General features: G+C 34.7%; 1 long non-coding RNA gene across 1 annotated transcript; it reads right to left on the bottom strand.

Annotated features, from left to right (window-relative positions):
- Nucleotides 1–3,691: 3,691 nt before the first annotated feature.
- Nucleotides 3,692–4,287, bottom strand: LOC124278251. The gene is made up of 2 exons (XR_006899041.1): nt 4,252–4,287; nt 3,692–4,146 (listed from the first exon to the last, which is right to left on the bottom strand). It is a non-coding gene; the product is annotated as an uncharacterized LOC124278251 (long non-coding RNA).
- Between the last annotated feature and the right edge of the window lie 4,903 nt (nt 4,288–9,190).

Below are 9,190 nucleotides of genomic sequence, written 5' to 3'. Positions count from 1 at the left end.
CCCCATTGTCCCCAGTATCGTGATCTACCTTCAGTTCTTGGCAATATACAGCCTGTTTTAATATTATATTGTCATGTATAGTTAAAATGTTTTAAATTTAGTTACTAGTTTTAAATTTGTAACTGTGATAGTTTAGTTGTTTTACTGTCCTTCGTTGACAGAATTTAGTTTGACTTGATTTAGTCACGATATGGCTGAAATATTGCTAAAGTGACTTTAAATTTTAACTCACTCACTCACCTTTGTCCATCTAAATATTCACAAGATACAAACACTCTCAGTGTAACAAAATGCCCCGAACCTCGATGTGTAACTTGTTCAATCATAACCGAGGACTGCAAATTTACATTTTGTGAAGACAAACTATTTACTATCAAAACCAACATGAACTGCGGCAGCAAAATTTATATATATGTTTTAACATGTGCGGGATGTGGTAAGCATTATATTGGAGAAATTAGAATGCAACTAAAGGACCGAGTCACTGTACACAGACAACAAATTCGAGACCCTAATGTGTAATGTATTAATGAAAACAAACACATTGATGAATGCGGGAATCACCAATTTACTATCTTTCCGTTTTATCAATTGTTTAACAATGATAAACAATTACGGATGGAAATAGAACAAATGTTCATACGGCTGTTTAAACCTAAGCGCAATTCAAACGTATAATTTTGTAACCTTCTCAGTGTCCCTCAGTATGTATTTGCGTACTGAAACCATAATCCATACACGTCCAACACTATTGTTACTAACCATGACGTCAAAAACATGATGACGTCACAAACGTAACCTTACTGTCACCCTGAACTACGTTTTACGTCTCCCGCTACTGTCACTAACTGTAACGTCATACGCATGGTGACGACGTAGATATTACCGTTATGCGTCGCCTATGACGACACTTAGCTTTCATTATACACCTGAAGAGCCGTTGAACGGCGAAAGATCTTATGCAGATATAAAGGAGATTTGGCAAGAAGAAATATCTGGATATATTATATATATATATATATCCCCAGGACTATTACATCCACATATATAGTCATTTTTCATTTCATAGACAAAACGTTAATATATGGAAGTGTCTGTTTCACATGTATTTTCAAACAAATCTACATACGCTGGGCTTATGCCATTGCTTCAAAATTTGTTAATACATATACAGACTAATGTAAATCAAACATTCCAAATAAAACTGTTGTGATTCGTCCAAATGATGCTCCGTGGATGAACGGATTTGTAAGAAAACTGATGCGTAAGAAAAATAGAATTCATAGAAAGCCTAAACGTAGTAACTTGCCTAATGATTGGGAAAAAATTAGAAAAGGTGGAAATAAGCTTATCTCAGAGATACGTAAAAGTAAGTCATTGTATGTTGAAAAACTTGATAATGTTGTCAATACAGAACATGGTAGTAAATCTTGGTGGCCGATTGTTAAACATTATCTTAAGAAAACAGATAAAGCTAAGATATTTCCACACATTGAACACAATGGTGTTGTTTATGAAGATGATATTGAGAAAGCAAATATGGCAGCGGTTAACAGTTCTTCTGATGATGTTAATGTATATTCTGATATTAACGTGGAAACTTGTCTCACTGATATAAGATTACAAAGCGTTGAAGTAAGGGATATTTTACCTTCGCTTGATGTCACTAAAGCAACTGGTCCAGATCATCTTAGCAATCGTGTGTATCCCCCATGTCTTAAAATGTTTAGCTGAACAATTGTCCATTCCACTTTGTAACCTGTTTGATATTTCTTTGTCCTCTTCTCAATTTCCAGATATATGGAAATGTTCATCCGTTGTTCCAATTTATAAGAAAAATAATGTTCATGATTATACTAATTATCGACCGGTTTCACTTACTAGTTGTCTTTCAAAAGTATTTGAGAAGTGTGTTTTTAAATATGTGTCAAATGTTTTTCTAGATAATGGAACTATTACTTTCTTACAGTCAGGTTTCACGACTGGTGATTCTACATCATACCAGCTCACTCATTTGTATGAATATATAGCTAAGGCGATGGATAGTGGCAAGGAGGTACGCGCTGTATTCTGCGATATAAGTAAAGCGTTTGATAGGGTTTGGCACAAGGGTCTTTTGCATAAGTTATGGGCTAGTGGAATTCGCGGATCTCTTTTATTATGGTTTGAAAGTTATCTAAATAATAGAAAACATTTTACAGTAATAACTGGGTATAAGTCAAATGTTAAATCAATTGAAGCTGGCGTCCCTCAGGGATCAGTCCTAGGACCTTTACTCTTTTTGGTTTATATCAATGATATTGTTGAAGATATACAGAGTAATATTAAATTATTTGCCGATGATACATCCTTATATGTGATAATTGATGCCCCTATGGTATCTTCCAATATGTTAAACGATGATTTAGAAATAATAGCTAAATGGGCCCAGACATGGAAAGTAAACTTTAATCCCAATAAAACTGAATCTATCATTTTTTTCTAGAAAGAAAACAGTAACATCAATGCCAGATCTTATAAAGATTGATATACCGATAAAGTCTGTTTACACTCATAAACATCTGGGGCTGACTTTACAAAGTGATGGCCACTGGAATATACATATAGATGATATTATTTCTAAAGTCAGTCCTATGATCAATTGTTTAAGAATACCGCCTTCAGAGTAAAACCCTCCAAACCCTGTATAGTTCATTTGTTTTACCACTTTTTGACTATTGTGATTATATTTGGAATAACTGTACACAAAAACTCAAGAGTTATTGTTAGCAAAACTTCTCTTAGATGCTTTAAGAACCATATGTGGATCAGTTAGAGGAGTTTGTCATTCCAAAATCTACCATGAAACTGGTTTTTCATCATTAAGGTAACGTCGTAAAACCACCAAATGTATGTATTTCATAAAATGTTCCATAATAAAACTCCAAAGTATTTATCAGATCTAATTCCAATAAACATATCCTCTGTATCCACATATGGATCTATATCTAGTAATATGCTTCAAGTACCATTATGTCGTACGGAAACATATAAAAACATTTTTTTACCATCCTCTGTGATGGAGAGGAACAAGTTAGATAATTATAAGAAACATAGATTCCGTTGCCATGTTCAAGAAAAACTTTGATCGAACTGTCTCATCCAACGTACATCATGTCTTCAGAAACACTGGTAATACATTTAATCAAATAATTCATTGTAAGTTAAGACTTGGCTGTAGTGACTTAAACGCACATAAATTTGACCGTTTTCATCAAAATACGTCTACTTGCACTTGTGGCCATCATTATGAAGATGCCATTCATTTTCTATTTATCTGACCAAATTTTAATACAATTCGATCGCAGTGTTTCTATTACATAAATGGTTTTAATATTCAATCTGTACTATGTGGAAGTTACTCATATTCTGACGAAATCAATGAAAATATTGTAAAATCTGTACATGACTATTTTACCTTAACAAAACGATTTTTACCTAATTGATTAATTATACTACTGTCTTTTCATTAAGTCTTTTACTCCTCAAATGGTGTGTTCTCCTGTCTGTAATGATGAATGTATATAAAATGTTTCCCATCGCATTGTATTCGGAGAGGTATTTCTATAGGCTTATAGCCTGTTTACCAATCGGTTCATTTAATAATGAATAAATATTGTTTAAATCATACCCTGGGCTTGAATCACTTTTCCAATTCTCAGGGTCCCGCCAACAATTGATCTGTTTGCTATACCTGTGCCATCAACTCCTTTGGTAGTCACTAAAGAACGAAAATGAAATCTATACAAGTATTGCTGTATTGTAGGCAATATTAAATGTTAATAAATACAGAAGTATAGTATACATGTTTCATACAGAACTAATACAAAATTTTTACTTTGCAATCACACACAGGGGCTGTTTTCTGTTCACCTTCACTGCATAGTCTCGGATGTTTTGGTTCCCTTTTTATTCAATTACAGGTGTTAAAACATATCGTGCCGTTAGAATAAACAATACTGTGCCAAAGACTAGTTTAGGTCAGTTTTTATTCAACGTATAACGTATGATGCTGAATGAAAAAATACATAAAAATCAGAGATCGTGAATGAAAACTGTCACATGATTATCATAAAACAAACTGAATGTTGACAGATCGACCATATGCTGGCACCAGGTCTCTCTCACACGTTATTGTGACCAAGGTAGGAAAACAGAAAGCTATTATACAAACAACTGTTTTGTAATGCCAATTGCATGTTGGTGAGTAACAAAAAGAGGAAGTTCACTGTAGATATTGTATACAGACCAAAACGACAATAACTCGTTTTACCATCGCCGGTAGTGGCGGTTTCCTGTTCAGGCTTCTGTTCTCTGTCCTGTGATCTTCCTGCAGTTTCTATTCATAAAATTAGAAGAGGATTAAGATTGTGTTACTATTATAGATAAAAGTGAGAACTATTAATGGATAAAAGTGAGAACTATTATGGATAACTATTAATGGATAACAGTGAGAACTATTAATGGATAAAGTGAGAACTAGTAATGAATAAAAGTGAGAACTATTATGGATAACTATTAATGGATCACAGTGAGAACTATTAATGGAGAACTATTAATGATAAAAGTGAGCACTATTAATCATAAAAGTGAGAACTATTAATGATAAAAGTGAGAACTATTATGGATAACTATTAATAGATAACAGTGATAACTATTAATGGATAACAGTGATAACTATTAATGGAGAACAGTGAGAACTATTAATGGAGAACAGTGAGAACTATAATGGAGAACAGTGAGCACTATTAATGGAGAACAGTGAGAACTATAATGGAGAACAGTGAGCACTATTAATGGAGAACAGTGAGCACTATTAATGGAGAACAGTGAGAACTATTAATGGAGAACTATTAATGGATAAAAGTGAGAACTATTAATGGATAAAAGTGAGAACTATTATGGATAAAAGTGAGAACTATTAATGATAAAAGTGAGAACTATTAATGGATAAAAGTGAGAACTATTAATGGATAAAAGTGAGAACTATTATGGATAAAAGTGAGAGCTATTATAGATAAAAGTGAGAACGTTTGTGGTTATTAGTTCGTGTGATTTTTTCGTAAAAGCTGCTTTACCAGTATAATGTTAGCAGACAGAAGCAACTGTTGATTAAGAAATAGTATCTCATCTTACTTTGTGGTGGGGACTCATCCTCGTAATTGGATTTTTCGTCGGAGACAGAAATTCTATATTTACGCCGATATCGGTCATTTCCACATGAATTTGTTTAAAAGTTCTTCCATCATGTCTTTCACAACTTCATAGTCATTTGCCATTTTCACGGCCTCATCCTTCTCGTCATGTCCAAAGACAAATTGTATATTTCCATTTTCCATTTTCGACAGACAAGCATTGTAATCACGCTTAGATTTGTTATCAAATTGGCAAAGTGCTTTGCAGAGTTTATAAGTCAGGTCCACAACGCAGGTTGGAGTACAGTTCCACAGCGACGAATGCGTCAGTGGCAAAGCATCGTTGATATGGACACTTATCACAGTCCCATTGCGCATGAAAAATTTCACTGCCAAAGCAAGAAAAAAAACAGCTTAGAATGTATGTTCTCTACGTTATCCTGAAACAGATTATCAAATAAACCAATACATCATATGCCGTTATTATTAGCATAACTACTTTGATTTCTAGTTATGTTTTGAATTTGAAATTTAATTTTAAAACAAAACGTATCAGCACGGTGTACTAATTTTGGAATCCGGAACAAACATATTGCAAGAGTAGTGGCCTCAATACATTATATAAAGTACTCACATGTTTTGCCTCAGGAACTTCATCTTCCGTCATTGGAATTTCCACTGTAGTGATTTTACCTTTAAAGATAGTTTCTTTTTAAGTATGTTATTACTAAGGCGGGTTATAAAAGCCTCTACTGGTCATTTAGTATGCCATTATTGTTTCCATAATAATCCTTCCTCCGAATGGCTGGAAGTCCAATGATAATACTCGCATTTATTAATATTAAAACCAGTGAAAACCCAATAACCAGATCAAGGGCAAATACCCACTGAACAAACATGAAATATGTCTTTAATCTATGTCCATACTATACACTTGAAAGAACAGTATTGCAACACCTATTATTTTAACCCCATGTTTATAGATTTTGTGTCGTCATCTGGAAAATACGATGTTATCTAGACAGGCTCTTAAGTGACTTAGACAGATTTAGTTCTGGGATTTTAAATCATTTTAACGCTCTGTCACCTTAACCTATTGCTTCTTTATTGAAAGAGTATTTCATGTTTCAGAAATTGAAGCGGTTGCTTAAGCAGAGGTTCTTTTATGTTAACTAAACGATTTCTTTTAGCGATGACATTACATATGATTTTTTTATTAACTCGAGTCAATGTGTTGGGCGCAAAAAGGCCTTTTATTGGCCCACGTCGCCCCCATGGACAATACATGCATGAACCTCATCATCCTCGATAATCTCCAAGGTATGCGTTCCGATAAATCTCCACTATACCCCTGGATGCATCTGCTGGCTCAGCATTCTCACAGTAGCCAATCAGATAAGCCGCCGTTACAAACCAAGCTTGCCAGTGTGAACAAAGATAGCGGTCGCAGCCGCGAAAGTTTGTTCACAGTGCGACTCAGATTTGGGGAATACATACAGACAAATTGACAGGTCTGAAACCTTAAAAATATATGCAAGTACTCCTTCTACCTCTTTCAGAGTACCTCTGCAACATATATTATTGTGTTGCCAAGTTTAATCGGTTAGATAATATAAAAAGCGAAAGGTAGTTATGATTGGTACGCTTAACTTCCCAGCGTAGACACCTGATTGGATAAAAAACAACCAAGGGAGTTCATAAAATCATCGGCTCGAGCCGTAGATGCATCCAGGGTATAGTGGAGATTTATCGGAACGTATACCCTGGAGATTATCGAGAATGAAACCTTACGTGCGACCGAGAGTATGCGCGGGAAAATGGTCAGCAGATTGGCACTGTAACCAAATCCTCAATAAACCCGTTTAACTCATTGAGCCTCGAGAGCCCCATCACTACTCAACACCTGGAAGCCCTCGCTGATTGCCCACTCTCTGTGCCGAGACTAATTAGTGCTAGTCACACCTGATTTCCCTGGCAGGTTTCGGGGATCACAGGAAACTGTCTAGTCGTACAAAACAAATCCTGATTGTTTAATTGTGTCGTAAAGATATAAGTTGAAAGAAATCAGGTGTGAATACATGTCGTGTATTGCAAGCTTTATCTAATTTTATTGCAAGTTTTTCTTGTAGACCGTTTATCGGCTTGTACATTTATATTTTATCACAATATGCATACACATGTATTCTTTGTATGTAACAGATGAGACACGCGTTAACAAATTCTCTCTTTATATCTTTGTGTGAGGTTTAAATTTGCAAAAACATCTATGACAATGACATACTGTAAAGAAGAATTTACTTTCATACTTTATAATCTTCGACGATATAGCGGTTTTGCCGATACATTTCTAGTGTTTACGAATTATTTTAATGAAAGTACTATAGCGCAAGTCTGTGACTAGCAATAAAGCACATTCATAGCATTGCACTTTATTTCATACAGATTTAATGCAGAAAACATACGTGACCATACAAACATACATATACAAAATGTATACTACATATTCCTTGCATAGACATAAAACAAAGAGTCACGTGATAGGGCGTCATCAAATTCCCGAATAGAACGTTCGGTATCTCAACTGTTCAGTATAGTGGCTGGTCATATGTTATCTGCGACCAATCGTATCATGAGATACCTGTCACAGAGGAAAGGACAGGTGACGGGACCTGGGCGAAATTTCTGAAGGGCACGTTTGGTCACTCAGCAGCTTGGAAAGAGATTGGTTATTGGCTATATCCTTGACCAGTCGATATGCTGAGTTTCCTGGCTTTATCAACTCAAGCTATCATGTAACAGTTTGTGTATTGTAAACATACACACTGGTAACGATGTATGAAATATACACATAAGACAAATAGGAGCAGATAGTCACTTTGGCGAGTTTATTTGTACTCATTTTAGTGTTTTTCGATAAGTAAAACAAAGCGATTGAAATCCAGCCACTGAGTAGAGGTAGTATTTATTTTCATATACATTTTATGCACAATAACTACTACATAATGGTTTGCTGTACATGTAAATATAATCTTCACCTTGATACGAATGACTACCCAAACTAGAGTACACGCATTACAGAATTCACGAGGTGACACTATACTGAATTATTATAGTGTATAAACTTGCAGTTGACACCCCACCCCCAATATTTATGAAGGTGGGCGTGCCTATATCTTTACTGAATGCAAACGAGGGTTCATAAGATTACAGATGTGCATGCATGTATAAACATCACAGAGAGGGCGTGACTCCATAAAGCAAGATGTCCAATGATATAACAGCGCATCTGTTTATTTTACACTTGTCACGGGACAAACCTTTTCAACAAGGACGTAACTATATATGCATTCTACCGGAGGCTGTTATTTCCAAGGTCGAAAGAGGCGTTCAATTATCTCATTACTGTAATCTGCTTGAATGATTATACGCATGTGTATCGATACCGTAACTGATATACTATCCAGCTTTTATTGACGATGGATCAATAGAGACTGAGTTGATTGATACACGTGATAATTGCACCGGATTTGATAATTACACAGATCAAATACAAACGTTTTACAGAATGCTCATGTAAATTGCATAGAAAACTGACAATTCAAATCAACATGAAACTTTCAACAGCATGTATATATGTATTCGATGCAAAGGCGCGACTTATCACTTTATATTCGCTTAGGTAACATTACGAACTTTAGATTATGGAAAACAACTAGTTACAATTCAGTAAACTTCAAATTAGTAAGTTCAATTATGTTTAATCTATTCGAGCTTGGATGTATAATTACTTGTGTTTATACATTATGTTTCAGTATATGAAACATGACAACGTAATGATGCCTAAAAAGTAAATTCAAACTATTGTGTTTTGAATTCTTTGTATGTCCTTGAAATTTCCTTGCATATTGTTTCCTATTTATTAGGTAGTTGAAGGAAATATAATATTTAGTAACCTCTAAACCATTACATCTAATTCAATCAAGGTGCATACGAAGTATTTTAGTATCCATTCCCAA

Source organism: Haliotis rubra, unplaced genomic scaffold, assembly GCF_003918875.1.
Source record: "Haliotis rubra isolate DU_JTF1 unplaced genomic scaffold, ASM391887v1 Scf2337, whole genome shotgun sequence".
Taxonomy (NCBI): domain Eukaryota; kingdom Metazoa; phylum Mollusca; class Gastropoda; order Lepetellida; family Haliotidae; genus Haliotis; species Haliotis rubra.
The sequence above is the reverse complement of the archived record's forward strand: the minus strand, read 5'-3'. Positions and strand labels throughout refer to the sequence as shown.